Genomic DNA, 16,002 nt, shown 5'->3' on the forward strand with positions numbered 1-16,002 from the left:
AGCTATGGAAGACAGGGACGAAAAAATATCAGGCAGATCACAGATTCTCCACTACTAGAGTACAGCAACATAAAATATCTCTGCCCCAAAGAATGTATAAGACTAGAAAAGAAGAGATATGAAAACATCAACATTTTAGTTGCATGTGGCTATGTTACTGCTGATTTATGAAGTAGGATATGGGAGCTTAAAAGGTGTATCAGTCTTCACTGAAAAGGAAGGGTTTGAAGGGAAAGATGAATTAATTTAGAGGTGGCATTATCCAGGAATTTTGGGAAGGACTTTTGGATTTTGTCCAGACATCCGTCATTATTGGCACAATGTAATTCTTGACTGTTTTCTGAAAAGATAATTGTCTGGTTATAATCATGCCTGGTAACATGTTTGAGCTAGTGCTGGCTGATTATTATTGGTAAGAGGTAAATATTCTCATACAATGCTTTCTCCAATTTTTTGTTTGAACATGGAACTTAAACTCCACAAAGTACTTCCTACTGTTTCTTCTTGGCCCCATATGACTCCTGAAATTTCCACCCAACACTTTGAGTCATTTGCTTAATTTCATGCCCACATCGATGCCCAACCTGCTAATGGCATAATCATATCAGTCACCCTATTCTATATTACAGATACTTGTGTACTGATCATCCTTTGGGATTTTAGTGCACTGAGCCAATGATCAACAAACCAAGCAGGCTATGGTGAAGAGCAAAGCATTTTGAAACAGAGGGACTATTATGGGAATCAGAGCTGTTTTGGAGGGACTGGAAGACAGCAATTACACTATGTAACAAAATTTGAAAAATGTTTTGTTCTTGGTTTGAAAGTGTTATTCCTGTTTAATTGTGTGGTCACTGCTTTGGAAGTAGTAGTCCTACTCTAGAAACTTTGTTTTTGTGGCTGCCACAAACTAGGTTGAATTGATTGAGACTCGATCGATAGATATGTACTGTATTGAAAAGCTACGGCAACTGCAGTCCCTTCCACAGACACAAAGTACTTGCAGATTGATAAACTTTCCCCATGTTTTTATGTTAGAACCAATTAGGAAAGGACATTTATAACCCAGGAACAAAAATCATGTTACATTGTGTTATTTATTTATATTTATATAGGGCTTTCATAGTGTCATTTATATCTATCGATATAAGGCTTTCATATCGAATAGACTACCACAGCATGCTCTAATGGGGTTGCCTTTAAAGACTTTTCGGAAACATCAAATAGTCCAATGGGCAGCAGCCAGGTTGCTTACTGGAACCACATACAGGGAACACACAAACCCTTGTTACATCAGCTCCATTGGCTGCCAGTCTGCTACCGGGCACAATTCAAAGTGTTGGCTTTGACCTATAAAAGCCCTAAACCAGTGGTTCTCAACCTGTGGGTCCCCAGATGTTTAGACCTTCAACTCCCAGAAATCCCAGCTGGCAAACTGGCTGGGATTTCTGGGAGTTGTAGGTCAAAACACCTGGGGATCCACAAGCTGAGAACCACTGCCCTAAACAATTCTGGCCCAACTTACCTGTCTGAATGTATCTCTCCCTATGAGCCGGTTAGAGCGTTAAGATCTGCTGGGGAGACCCTGCTCTCAATTCCACCCCCCACCCCCACCCCCCTTGAAGGCACAATTGGCAGGGATGAAAGACAGGGCCTTCTCAGTGGTTGCCCCTTGGCCATGGAATTCCCTTCCCAATGACATTAGACTGGCCCCCTCCCTCCTCATATTCAGGAAAAAGTTGAAGACCTGGCTATGACACCAGGCATTTGGGGAAAAGTGCAATATGGAATGCAGCACTAACACCGACAATGGGTCTAGGCACTATGTTTCTAATCTGTTTTTAAATGTATTTATATGCCTTTACCTGTTCTTATTCTATATGTCTATTTGTTCATTTTGTATTGTAATGCAGCATTGAATTTTGCCATATTTATAAGCCGCCCTGAACCCCCTTCGGGGTGAGAAGAGCGGGGCAAAATATAGTAAGTAAGTAAATAAATAATAGTGTTATTTACTTATATTGATATATGGCTTTTCTCCCAGAGTGGTACCCAAGGCTGCTTCTGAAACAAAAGGTTAAAAAAACAATTTAAAATTTATTTATTTACTTACTTCATTTGTATACTGCTTTTCTCCCCCAACGAGGACCCAAGGCGGTTTTCAACATAATTATGGCAAAACTAAATGCTTTACATACAAAGACATAACACAACAATAGTAACATATAATCATCGATTAAACCATAAAACAACATCATTTAACATTAACATGTAGAATTAAAAACATATCAATATTAAAATCACATAATCCAGCAATCATGGTCCAGGCCACTTCGAATGTCCTATCTATTGGACATAATTCTTGATCATTCATTGTATTGCTTACTGCACAAAAGCTTGGTCCCATAACCCGGTTTTTACTTTTTTTCTAAAGGCCATGAGGGAGGGGGCTGATTTAATTTCGTTGGGGAGGGAGTTCTATAGCCGAGGAGCCACCATTGAGAAGGCCCTGTCTCTCGTCCCCACCAGTCGTGCTTGCGAAGGGGGCGGGACTGAGAGCAGGGCCTCCCCAGATGATCTTAAACTCTGGGATGGTTCATAGAGGGAGATGCATTCAGACAGATAAGCTGGGTTGGAACCATTTAGAGCTTTATAGGCTAAAGCCAGCACTTTGAATTGTGCTCGGTAGCAGATTGGCAGCCAGTGGAGCTGGCGCAACAGGGGGGTTGTGTGCTCCCTGTATCCTGCCTCCAGTTAATAATCTGGGTACTGCCTGTTGGACCAATTTTAGCTTCTGAACAGTCTTCAAAGGCAACCTCACAGAGAGAGCGCGTTGCAGTAATCTACGAGGGTTATCCAGAAAGTAGATTACATTTTGGAATTAAAAAGGAACAAAGTATAGGAGAAAACATTTACCATATGCAGTTGAAAGCCACACCCAAATACCACTTCTCAACATAGTCACCATTCAAATCTAGGCACTTATCATAGCGATGAATGAGTTTGGCAACTTCTTCCCCACAAAACTCTGCCGCTTGCGTCCTCAACCAGCCAGTCACCCCTTCCCACAGCTGCAATCCAGGATGAGAGTGGGAGAAAGTTGAACGCTGGGATTTTGCTGTTTCATGGAGATGCCCGGCCCCACACGGCAGGTCGCACACATGAAGTTCTGAAATCTTCTGGGTGGGAGTTGTTTCCTCATCTGCCGTGCAAAATCCCCACGCTCAACTTTCCCCCACGTTCATCCTGGATCGCAGCTGCGGGAAGTGGTTGAGGATGCAAGCGGCAGAGTTTTGTGGGGAAGGAGTTGCCAAGCTCATTCATCACTATGATGTGCCTAGATTTGAATGCCAGCTATGTTGAGAAGTGGTATTTGGGTGTGGCTTTGAACTGCATATGGTAAATGTTTTCTCCTATACTTTGTTCATTTTTAATTCCAAAACGTAAGCTACTTTCTGGATAACCCTCGTATATGGGATGTAACCAGAGCGTGGACCACTGTGGCCCAGTCTGACTTCCCAAGGTATAGGTATCATTAAAATCATATTGTGCATTTTCAGACCAATGAAAAACATACCAAAGTGAAAACCCGTCCAGTTCGAAAGCCACCCCTGCTTATACATCCATTGAAAGCCATGAAGGGCTATTTTGAGAGACACCTAACATTTACGTGACGTTGGCTGAGATAAAGGGTTAACGTAAAGGGTTGCAGCTAACTGTAGAACATGTTAATTGAATTCCTTGTTTCCCGATAAGGAAGAAAGATGCTAAACAGTTGCAATGCCATATCATTACCATCTCCACTGTTTCATCTAGTATTTAATAAAAAATGTTAATGCTCTGCCTAACGAATGAGATAAATCCCAGTTCCAAACTGAATGGGGTTTTGTTGTTGCTGTTGTTGCCCTGCTACTAAGTAGAAAAGAAATTTTTAAATAAATGTTTCCATCTACTTATCATCACCTGATGGATGGCGATTATCTTCTTCCAAATCACAACAACGGATCTTGTTTTGGGCGCAATGTTGGCTTTTGTTTTCTCTCCCCCCCCCCTCTCTTTCCTTGTACATGATGTTCTTTCTCTTCCCATGATACTGTAGATAAAAATAGTATCAAGGAAAAGAGACAGATGTCCCTTTGGTGGTTTTAATAAGCACTTCATTGCCCTTAAAATCAGATAGAATTAATTCAAGGGCTTATTCCTTATTTTCATTTTTTGAGAGGTGGCTGGAGAGAGGAAGGTGGCGTGGGGCTCCGTGATAAATCCCGAGCCAAAAATGGTCACCAAAGTTGTCATTCGGCAGATTGACGAAACGTCTATTGATGGCTTCCCTTCACATATGTGAAAGACAGAGCTTGGAAAAGTTGATTTATTTTTAAAAAGGGAGCAATTCCCAGAATCCCAGCCAGCTTGCCCTTGCAATTGGTGTATTGTCCCTTTGGGTGTTTTGGACTTCAACTCCCACCATCCCTAACAGCCTCAGGCCCCTTCCTTTTCCCCCTCAGCCGCTTAAGCGAAGGGACAAAGTTTGCCCTTGCCTCGTGTATTGGCCCCCATTAAGAGATGAAGGCTTCGTTTTTCCAGAGATGCTTCCAAACATTGTTTCCAATCATGTTCTAGCCCAGGGGTCCTCAAACTTTTAAAGTGGAGGGCCGATTCATGGTCCCTCCGATTGTTGAGGGGCCAAATTATCATTTGAAAAAAAAATGAACAAATTCCTATGATCACTGCACATGTCTTATTTGTAGTGCAAAAAAAAAAAACAAACCCAGCAACAATTACTTATTTATTTATGTATTACATTTATACCCCACCCTCTCTCACCCCGAAGGGGACTCAGAGCGGCTTACAAATTGTATGTACATACAATATATTATATTATTAGCATAGCACAATATTAGCATTATATATTACTATATTGTACTATACCATTATACTGTAATATTATTAGTAACATTACATTTAATATATAATATATAATTAATATTATTATATTATACAATATTATTATATTGTATTATTATTATTAGCCGCCCTGAGTCCCCTATTGGGTGAGAAGGGTGGGGTAGAAATACTGTAATAAATAAATATTATATTGTATTACATTAAAATATTTATTATCAATATTATATGTATACACAATATTTTTATTACAATATATTATATTATTACCATATCATTCATTTACAATATTTCATTTACAATATTGGTAAATGAAAAAACAATACAATATTTAAAAATAAAAATAATTTTAACCAACATACTGTAAACTTATCAGGACTGCAGTGGGAAGTGTGGGCCTGCTTCTGGCCAATGAGATAATCAAGTAGGATTGTTGTTGTTGTGCCTTCAAGTCATTTCAGACTTTGCGTGAGCCTAACTCTAAAACTAGGGCGGGGGCCAGGTAAATGGCCTTGGAGGGCCGCATCCGCCTTAGTTTGGGGACCCCTGTTCTAGCCTTTCCTTTGACTCTTCTCAGACTGTTATTTTAAGCAGAACTTTAGGTTACCTCTTTGCCTTTGAAGAGGTTGTTGTTTACATTTGGACAGGAAACTGTTTCAAGTCAGGATTGCCCTTCGAAGGTTGACACCTGTAAGGCCCAACTGAAACAAAAATGGAGTCTGTTCTGTCAGAATACAATATTTTTCTAACCTTGTGTCCTTTTGTAACACAAGGCCCGGGCTGTGGTGCAGGTGGGAGAGCAAGCCAGCTGCAATTAACTGCAATGAATCACTCTGACCAGGAGGTCATGAGTTCGAGGCCCACTCGGAGCCTATGTTTGTTTGTCTTTGTTCTATGTTAAAAGACATTGAATGTTTGCCTATATGTGTAATGTGATCCGCCCTGAGTCCCCTTCGGGGTGAGAAGGGCGGAATATAAATGCTGTAAATAAATAAATAAATGCACATTGAAATGGCTCCTCTAGACAACCGTTCATGTTCTGTGAGTAAATACTGTCAGTTGTAAACTTTTCTAATTGATTTTTAACATCAAAACATACTAATTCAGTATAAAAGTATAAAAGAAGACAATAGTATAAAGGGAATAAAAGTTGCGAAACATGAATTTAAGACGAGGGCATTTGCAGATGATATAATAGGTATAATTGAAAATCCATGTAAAAATCTAGATGCTTGGCTCCTAAAAATACAGGGGCTTCAGACTGAACAAGAAAAAAACAATGTTATTAACGAAGAATATGTCAAAAAAGAACCAAGAAATACTAAGTAAAAAAACAGGTATTCAATGTGTGAGTAAAATAAAATATTTGGGGATTTGGATTACCTCAAAAAACTCCCAACTCTTAATAAATAACTATGTTAATGTGTGGAAAGATATAAGAAAAAATTTAGAATCATGGAAGCATTTAAATCTATCTCTCTTGGGAAGGATATCCCTGGTCAAAATGAATATATTACCAAGATTATTATTCTTATTCCAAAATATTCCAATAATACTAAAGAATAGTATATTTAAAGAATGGAACAAAGATATAATGAAGTTTGTCTGGAAGGGGAAGAAGCCTAGGATTAAATATACAATACTAAGAGATAGAAGAAATAGAGGAGGTTTTGGATTCCCTGATCTAAAACTTTACCATGATGCTTGTGCCCTAGACTGGATCAGAGATTGGATGAATCTCAAAAAAGAAAAACTACTCACTTTGGAGGGTTATGACTTGAGAGTGGGCTGGCATTCGTATGTCTGGTACGAAAGAGAGAAGAAGGAGAAAAATTTTGGGAACCACTTTATTCGGTCTTCCCTACTTAGGACTTGGCAAAAGTATAAAAAGTTATTCTATTTAAGAACACCATTATGGTTATCAACAATGGAAGCCAAACAAAGAAGACTCTTAGGTTGGTCTAACTGGCCAACATACAAGGATTTGTTAATAAAAGGTTCATCAACTCTGAAATCTCATGAAGAGGTGAAACAAAAATTTACCCATATCTCCTGGTTACATTATTTGCAAATTAAGGAGCAGTTTAATAAAGATAGAGAAATTGGATTTAGCCAAAGTGAGCAATTTTGGGACAAAATTCTAGAAACGGAAAACAAGATAATTACAAAAATTTACAATAAATTATTGGAGTGGTCCACAGAAGAGGAAACAGTAAAAAATTGTATGATTAAATGGGCTGAAAATATACGAAGACCAATAACTTTAGTAGAGTGGGAATCAATTTGGACTAAAAAATTGAAATATACTTATGCAATGGACTTGAAAGAGAATTGGCTAAAAATGTTCCACCGCTGGTATATCACACCAAAGAAATTAAACCAAATGTATACGAATACTCAAAAAAATTGTTGGAAATGTGAGGAACAAGAGGGAAGTTATTTTCATATGTGGTGGACATGTAAAGAAACAAAAAAGTATTGGGAGAAGGTCAATATAATAAATTTCCCCAGGAAAGCGGAGTTCTATTTATTAGGTATAACAGACCGGGACATTCATTTAGACATTAATGATGATATCCTTTTTACATATTTAACAACAGCCGCTAGAATTAGTTTTGCTAAAAAATGGAAGCAAAAGGAAACACCGAGTATGGAAGTTTGGCTGCAGAAGGTGAAAGAGATAAAAGATATGGATAAACTAACTTTTTTATTAAAGAAAAATACAGGGACTCCGTTAAGACACACAGACTGGTCTAAAGTAGAAGAATTTGAAACAAAAAGAAGTTGAAGGATAAGTGATGAAGAATAAAAGGACGAAACCTTTTTGTACTTTTCTTCGTAAGCTTTTGGTAAGGTAAAGAAGCAATGACTAAGCTAATAAATAAAGGACAATATTTCTTTTTTTTAGGGTGTGTCCTTATTATTATGGACAATGAGGTTGATTCAATATTGGGTTTTTTTTTTTTGGATCACCCTCTTTCGTTTATATAGAATGGGAAACGCAAAGGCAAAGATGGAAGTCATTTTTACCATTTTTTTTCTCCTTTTTTGATATATGTATGTGTGTGTGTGTGTGTGTATATATATATATATGTCACGCTTACTTCAAACGATCAGCATGAACACAGACCAAAGGCAGCTGCTATCAAAACCAATCTTTATTGAAGAACACACGACTTGGAAAAGTCGAGAATGACATAATGTTTACATACAATCATCTTTATTACCTTTGCTACAACGTCACACCACACGTAAATATCATCACCCAAGCCCCACCCCATGAATCATTATCATCACTACAACACAAACTACTCATTAAAATTGTTTTGATTCTCACTCCAGAATTTCCCATGCTTTGCTGCCAGGTGTCCGTAGGAACTACAGAGGAGTGCGAATTGTTATGGCTCCGATTCAAGAGCTTGCAGACTCAGCTCTTGGAATCGGTCCCATGACATGGTGCTCCCCCTTTCGCCGATCTCTTCTCCTGTACCTTGGTCGCCTTGACTCTGAAACAGAATAGACATGAACACTATGTATCCATTTTATCCAAAGTACCCATATACTTTTTTAATAAGCTGCGATGGAACACAGGGTGTATTTTCCCTAGACTTTTTGGCAATTGTAATTTGAAAGTCACTTCGTTTATGATTTCCTGTATTCTGAAGGGTCCGATGAACTTGGGGCTCAGCTTTTTTGAGGGCAGACCTAGTTTTATGTTTTTTGTGCTTAGCCATACTAAGTCCCCCTTTTCCAATTTATCGCCCTCCATTCTTTTCCGATCTGCGAAGGTTTTGTATTTTTTGTGCGCTTCCTTTAAGGACGCAGTCACTTGGTCCCAACATTCTTGCATCTGAGTTTTCCATTTCCCCGCCCCTGTTTCTCCATTCTCCGGCCACTTTGGCAATTGGGGTAAAGGCTGAATTTCGTACCCATAAATTACTTCAAATGGAGATTTGTTAGTTGCGGAGTGGATTGTAGAATTAAACGCTAGTTCAGCAAATGCTAGCCACCTAGACCAATCGTTTTGTCTTTTATTAGAGTATATGCGAAGGAACTGCCCAAGTGTCTGTTGGGTACGTTCTACCGCACCGTTTGTCATAGGGTGGAAAGCGGAACTCATGCTCCGTTCTGCTCCTAATATTTCTAAGAATTTCTCCCAGAATTTTGCTGTGAATTGGACACCCCTGTCACTGACCACCCGGCTAGGACATCCGTGTAGCTTGTATATGTGGTTTATGTATAATTCAGCTAGTTTCTCTGCTGATGGTAGCTTTGCAAGCGCTATAAAGTGAGCTTTTTTGGAAAACAAGTCTAATACAGTCCATATATAACGATGCCCCTTGCTGACAGGTAATTCCCCCACAAAGTCCATGGCTACACATTCCCAAGGTCTGGTAGGTTCTGCCACAGGTTGCAATAGTCCCATTGGTCTCCCTCCCCGCGATTTATTCATGGCACAATCGTCACATTGGGTAACATAATTTTTTATGTCCTTTCTCATCCCTGGCCACCAACAATGTTTCGCTACGGATTTCGTCGTTTTTGTAATCCCCATGTGTCCTGCGCTCTGGTTATTATGAAAACGATGCAAAATCTTGGTCCTTAGTATCGCAGGAATGTACAATTTCCTTTTCACAAACCATAATCCCCCCTTTTGTTCCCCTTTTTCTGCGTTGGATAAAATCCATTGGTCCCCTTCGTATGATTGCGCCAGTTCTTTTTCCCAAATGCCTCCTTCGTTAATTTTGACTGCAGCTGAGTTCTCTCTTTCCGTTTGTGCCCTCGTGCTGACTGCTAACCCCCATTGTTTTTCGGAAAATAAAGTTCCTTCCTTTGCTGCGGTCATATTCTCATGTTGAGGCATGCGAGAAAGGGCATCGGCCAGAATGTTTTGTTTCCCTTGGAAAAACTTCAATTGGAAATTAAACCTACTGAAGTACTGTGCCCATCTAATTTGTTTGGGAGATAGTTTTCGTGGGGACTTCAAGTACTGGAGATTTCTATGATCAGACGAGACTTCGAATGGGATTTTGCTTCCTTCGAGGAAGTGCCTCCAGCATTCTAATGCCTTCAGTATAGCTAACGCTTCCTTTTCCCATATGGGCCAACATTTTTTAGTTTCACTAAACTTCCGTGATAAATACCCACATGGTTTCAAATTCCCGTTTTGGTCCTTTTGTAATAATACTGCCCCATAGGCACAGTCCGAAGCATCACAATGTATTATGAAAGGACTCTGCATGTCTGGGTGCTTTAGGACAGGTTCTTCCGTAAAGCGTCCTTTTAGAGTCTCAAAAGCTTTTTGGCATTCTGGTGTCCAAATTAGTTTAGCGCCAGGGGCTTTTACTTTTGCCGTTTCCCCTTTCCCTTTCGTTTTCAAAAGTTCGGTAAGGGGTGCAGCCAGTTGGGCAAAGTCCTTTATGAACGATCTATAGAAATTTGCGAATCCTAGGAACGATTGCAATTGTCTCCTTGTTTGAGGGACTCCCCATTCCCTTACGTCTGATACTTTGGACGGGTCCATAGCTAATCCATCCGAAGATATCCGATACCCCAAAAAGTCAATTTGTGTCTTGTTGAATTCACATTTGGAAAATTTTGCATATAGTTTAGCTTCCCTTAGTTTTTGTAAGACTTCCCGGACCAATTCAGTGTGCTGTTTTCTATCCTCGCTCACAATAAGGATATCATCTAAAAATACAAATACTCCCCGATATAACAGTGGGCGTAGGATCTCATTTATGAGCTGCATGAAGCAGGAGCCGCCGTTTTTTAATCCAAAAGGCAAAACTAAATATTCAAAAAGTACGAAAGCGCAGGAAAATGCAGTTTTCCAAGTATCCTCGGGCTTGATTCTCAATTTATGATAAGCTTCGATCAAATCAAGCTTGGTAAATATGCTCCCTTTCTTCAACACGGTAATTAGGTCCTTTACTAAGGGCATAGGGTATTTGTTATCCTTCGTAATTGCATTCAAATTTCGATAGTCAATGCATAGTCTGAATGAATTGTCTTTCTTCCTCCTAAATAACACGGGGGCCCCCAAAGGGGAGTTGGAGGGCTTAATGAATCCCCGTGCCAGATTTTTATCAATATATTTCCTCAATTCCTCTTTTTCCTGAACAGACATGGGGTAAACTTTGGGTTTTGGTAAGTTTGCCCCTGGGGTTATTTCGATTCCCACTTCTAGATTCCTTTTGGGAGGTAATTTGCTTGCTTCTTTCTGATTGAACACATCCACAAAGTCCCTGTATTCCGGGGGCAATAGTTCTTGGCTTATTTCTTCCGACTCATCTCCCTCACTCTCTTCCTCTGCTATCTTGCCTATCTCCCATTCCGTTTGTTGTTCTTTAAAAGACATGCTCTTTCCCCTCCAATCTACTTCGGGGTTTGCCTGCTCTAACCACGGGATCCCCAGTATGACATTATACGTGGCAATAGGGGCTATTACAAAGGGTATTTTTCCCTCCCATTTGCCTATTTTACATGGGATCCCCTGTATTTCCTTCGTGGATACTTCCCCAGCAGCAACCGATCCATCCAATTGCGAGAACGCAATCGGAACTTTAAGTGCAGTCTGCTGGCATTTTAGCGCCTCCGCTAATTCTGGAGTTATAATGTTCCTAGAGCAACCGCAATCCACGAATGCTCTACAGGTGGCTCGATTCTCTAGTCCCGATAAGCAGATTGGCACTACCATCATGCGTTTGTCTTGACTCACCAGCTGCTCCGGATGCTCTGGGGCTTGCATCTCCTCCTCTGCTCGTCTCCCAGCTGCGGGCGTGGGTTTCGTGGTTTTGGGCGGTTCTCCCTTCCGGGCCCAACATTCTGCCGCCCGATGGCCCGTCTTCCCACACACAAAGCATCCTGGCTTGGTTCTGTTGTCGTCGCCTTTGGAGGGGATCCCGGGCCGCCCCCCCCCGGTCGCTCTTGCTTCCTTGTTTCTCCACGACCTCTCGCTGCCGGTCGCTGCTGGGCGCCGCCGCTCCAAAAGCGCTTTACTTGGGACAGGGTAGATTCGACGCGCCCTGCTAGCTGAATCCAACCCTGTAACGTCTCTGGATCATCTCTGTGCGCCGCCCAGCTAAATATCTCAGGGCGCAGTCCTTCTTTAAATATCTCCACTTTGGTCACTTCGGACCACTCTGGTACCTTTTCCGCAAGATGGAGGAATTCTTCTGCATACTCGGGTACCGTCTTGTCCCTTTGCTTTATGACTTTTAATTGGTCGCGAGCTCTTAATTGCTCCAGCGGGTCTCTGAAACGGTTCTCCAGCGCGGCTAGAAATTGGGGCACTGATCTCAAGCACAGGTCGTGCCTGGCGTGTAATTGTACATACCAGCTGGCCGCCCCCCTTTTGAGGGTATTTCCGATGGCCCGAACCATGCTTCCTTCGGAGGGGAATGTATGCGCGTTATCCTCCATGTATCCTCTGATGCCAATGAGGAAAAAGTTCAGTTCGGATGATTCCCCTCCGTATTCCAGTTTAAGCTCCTCTCTCCTAGGCATCCATTCTGCGGTACGTTGCCTTTGAACGGGTGGCATGGGGAGGGGTTGCATCAGGTTCCCCTGAACTGGCCCTTTGACCACGCCACGCCCCAGTCCGGCGGTCGCCCCCCGCGGTCCTCGGAAATCCGCCGCTGCCGTCGGCCCTTCCATCCACCTAAATGTAGGCCCTGCTGTAGCCCCTTCGTTCCGTCTTCCGTCGTCGGATGGCGCATCCTCTCCGTCCCCGTGGGTCTCCGGTTCCTCTCCGCCCTCCTCTACCAACCCACTGGACCCGATCCCGGGTCCTAGCGGTATTTCGACTCCGATACCAATTCGGGGGGTTGGGAGTCCTGTTGGGGTTGGCGGCCTCAGAGTTCCCAAGGTTCGCTGGCGATCCACCTCCCGCGCCATCCTTTCTCGGAACTCCAGCTCCTGCCAATACTCCTCGTCTCCATCACCGCCTACTGCCGTTGGGCTCTGCGTTGACGCACGCTGGCCCCTCTGGCTCCAGGCTTCATCCTTGCCCGGTCCTCTTTCGGTGCCGTACTGGGTGGGCTCCCTCTGGAGATTCTCTTCCAACAACGGCACCAATCGTCCCGCGGTTTCCGACAGCCGTGACAAGTTGGTCTCTAAGATGGACAACCGTAGCGCCATGGTCTCCGGCATGCTCCCCCCGGACCCCCAACTGGTCTCCGCAGCCGCTGAGACTCCTCTCCCTCCTCTGGGGATCCTCTGGGTCACTCCATTCGGTCTGGGGTAGCCGGTGGAGGAAGTGATGGCCTGTAGCGTTTCCTCTCCCAGCGGCCGGACATCTGGTAAGGGGCCCTCTGCCCCCCTCGGGCTCCGATCGCCCCCTCCACTCATTTTCACTTCACTGCGGCTCCGCAGGAGGGTGAGAATGGGATTCTCGACTTAATGTCACGCTTACTTCAAACGATCAGCATGAACACAGACCAAAGGCAGCTGCTATCAAAACCAATCTTTATTGAAGAGCACACGACTTGGAAAAGTCGAGAATGACATAATGTTTACATACAATCATCTTTATTACCTTTGCTACAACGTCACACCACACGTAAATATCATCACCCAAGCCCCACCCCATGAATCATTATCATCACTACAACACAAACTACTCATTAAAATTGTTTTGATTCTCACTCCAGAATTTCCCATGCTTTGCTGCCAGGTGTCCGTAGGAACTACAGAGGAGTGCGAATTGTTATGGCTCCGATTCAAGAGCTTGCAGACTCAGCTCTTGGAATCGGTCCCATGACATATATATATATACTTTTTCTTTTTTTGTTTTCTCTTTTATCTTTCTTCTATTTTTTTATACTTTCTTCACTTTCTGTCAAAATTATTGTTCTCACTCTTTCGTTGTTATTTAACTGTTATATACACCAATAAAATATACTTGGGAAAAAAAACATACTAATTCATAACCAAACTAATATGCATTTGGCGAAATTAAAAGCTGAAAAAAAAAGAGGGGGAAAAGTGTCAGAGCGTGGTTTGGACACATGCAGCAGAAGATCCACGTAGGAGCACTGGCACCAGTAACGAGGCTTGAGACTTCAACTATCTATAAACAGGTTTACTGGTGAACGGAAAACTCTCACAAGACGATACACATACAGACAGAGTGCAGAGAGCAGATAACCAGAGAGAGAATACAGGAAGCAGAAGGCTATATATATAAACACCTCTGCTGTATGATGCAACACTCAGTTAACTCTTTACACACTTGCATAGTGGACAGCAGACAGTGCATGATGCAATCCCCAGCTCACATTGCATCACTATAACTCAATTACATTTAAACAAACCTATGTACAATCATTCCCACTTAAACAAAAAGGACATTTGACTAAAACATATTAGAGCTCTGCCACTCCCATCAAAAAAACAATATTCTATTACTGGGTGTTTGCTGTGAGTTTTCCAGGCTGTATGGACATGTTCCAGAAGCATTCTCTCCTGACTTTACGCCCACATCTATGGCAAGCATCCCTCAGAGGTTCTTACATATTGTAACATAAACCCAACTAGGCAAGTGAGGTTTATGTTACAATATGTAAGAAATCAGTTAATATGTGTGTGTCAACTGCAAAATAAGATGCATGAAGCTGATTGGTTGAGCCATGACTGGAGAGTTGGTTAAGCCTGGGAGTTTTTGATACTGTTGCAATTTCGTTCAGGCTTGAGCTCAGCAGGTCCAGAGTGAGTTTGAAGAGAGAAGCAAAGAGAGAGACACACAGAGTTTGAAGTGTGCTGTTGCTTCATGAGCTGCTGGAAGGAGTTTATCCACATGGACAAAGAAAAGGCTATTTTAAATTTCTCATAAGAGGACATTATGTGAGTTGGTGCAACTGAGCACACCGTACATATGTTGTTCTGGGTTTAAGAAGAATAAATCACTTCTTTATTGTTCACATGTGTGCAACATATCTTCTTTCTCTGGCAAGGCAGTGAGTCGACTCTACATTTTGATTTTTTCATTCAATCACAGTTTATATATATGTGGAATGTCCAGGGTGGGAGAAAGAACTCTTGTCTGCTTGAGGCAAGTGTGAATGTTGCAATTGGCCACCTCGATTAGCATTGAATAGCCTTGTAGCTTCAAAGCCTGGTTGCTTCCTGTCTGGGGATCTTTTGCTGGGAGGTGTTAGCTGGCCCTGATTGTTTCCTGTTGGGAAACAGTTTCCAATATACCTCACAACCTCTGAGAATGCCTGCCATAGATGTGGGCGAAACATCAGGAGAGAATGCTTCTGGAACATGGCCATACAGCCCAGAAAACTCATAGCGACCCAATGATTCCGGCCGTGAAAGTCTTTGACAACACAATATTATATCATTAGACATCAAGTTGAATGATCCTACTAGAAATGAAATTGTTAAATTGTAAAAGTTTAGGTTACTTGTTTGCATTTGAAGAGGTTGTTGTTGTTTACATTTGGAGAGGAAACTGTTTCAAGTCAAGATTGGCCTTTAAAGGTTGACTCCTGTGACCTGTAAATGGCGTCAGAAGGCCCAACTGAAACCAGAATGGAGTCTGTTCTGTCAGAACACAACATTTTTCTAGCCTTGTGTCCTTTTGTAACACACAATACACATTGAAATGGCTCCTCTGGATAAATTTCCGAGTTCTGTGAGGAAATACTGTCAGTTGGAAAGCTGTCAAACCTTTCTAATTGATTTTTAACAAACACAGTCTAATTCACAAACAAACTAATATGCATTCAGTGAAATAAAGGGCTGGGAAAAAAGAGCGGGAAAAGGACATTTAACTAAAACTAAAACTTATTAGGGCTCTGACACTCCCATCATAACTGTAATGAAAAGTGGGGGAAAAACACCAATATTCTATCACTGGGCTGCTGTGAGTTGTCCAGGCTGTATGGCCATGTTCCAGAAGCATTCTCTCCTGACGTTTCATCCACATCTATGGCAGGCATCCTCAGAGGTTGTGAGGTCTGTTGGAAACTAGGCAAGTGAGGTTTATATATCTGTGGAAGGTCCAGGGTGGGAGAAAGAACTCTTGTCTGTTAGAGGCAAGTGTGAATGTTACAGTTGGCCACCTTGATTGTCATTGAATGGATGTGCAGC

This window comes from Anolis carolinensis, unplaced genomic scaffold (assembly GCF_035594765.1).
Source record: "Anolis carolinensis isolate JA03-04 unplaced genomic scaffold, rAnoCar3.1.pri scaffold_9, whole genome shotgun sequence".
Taxonomy (NCBI): domain Eukaryota; kingdom Metazoa; phylum Chordata; class Lepidosauria; order Squamata; family Dactyloidae; genus Anolis; species Anolis carolinensis.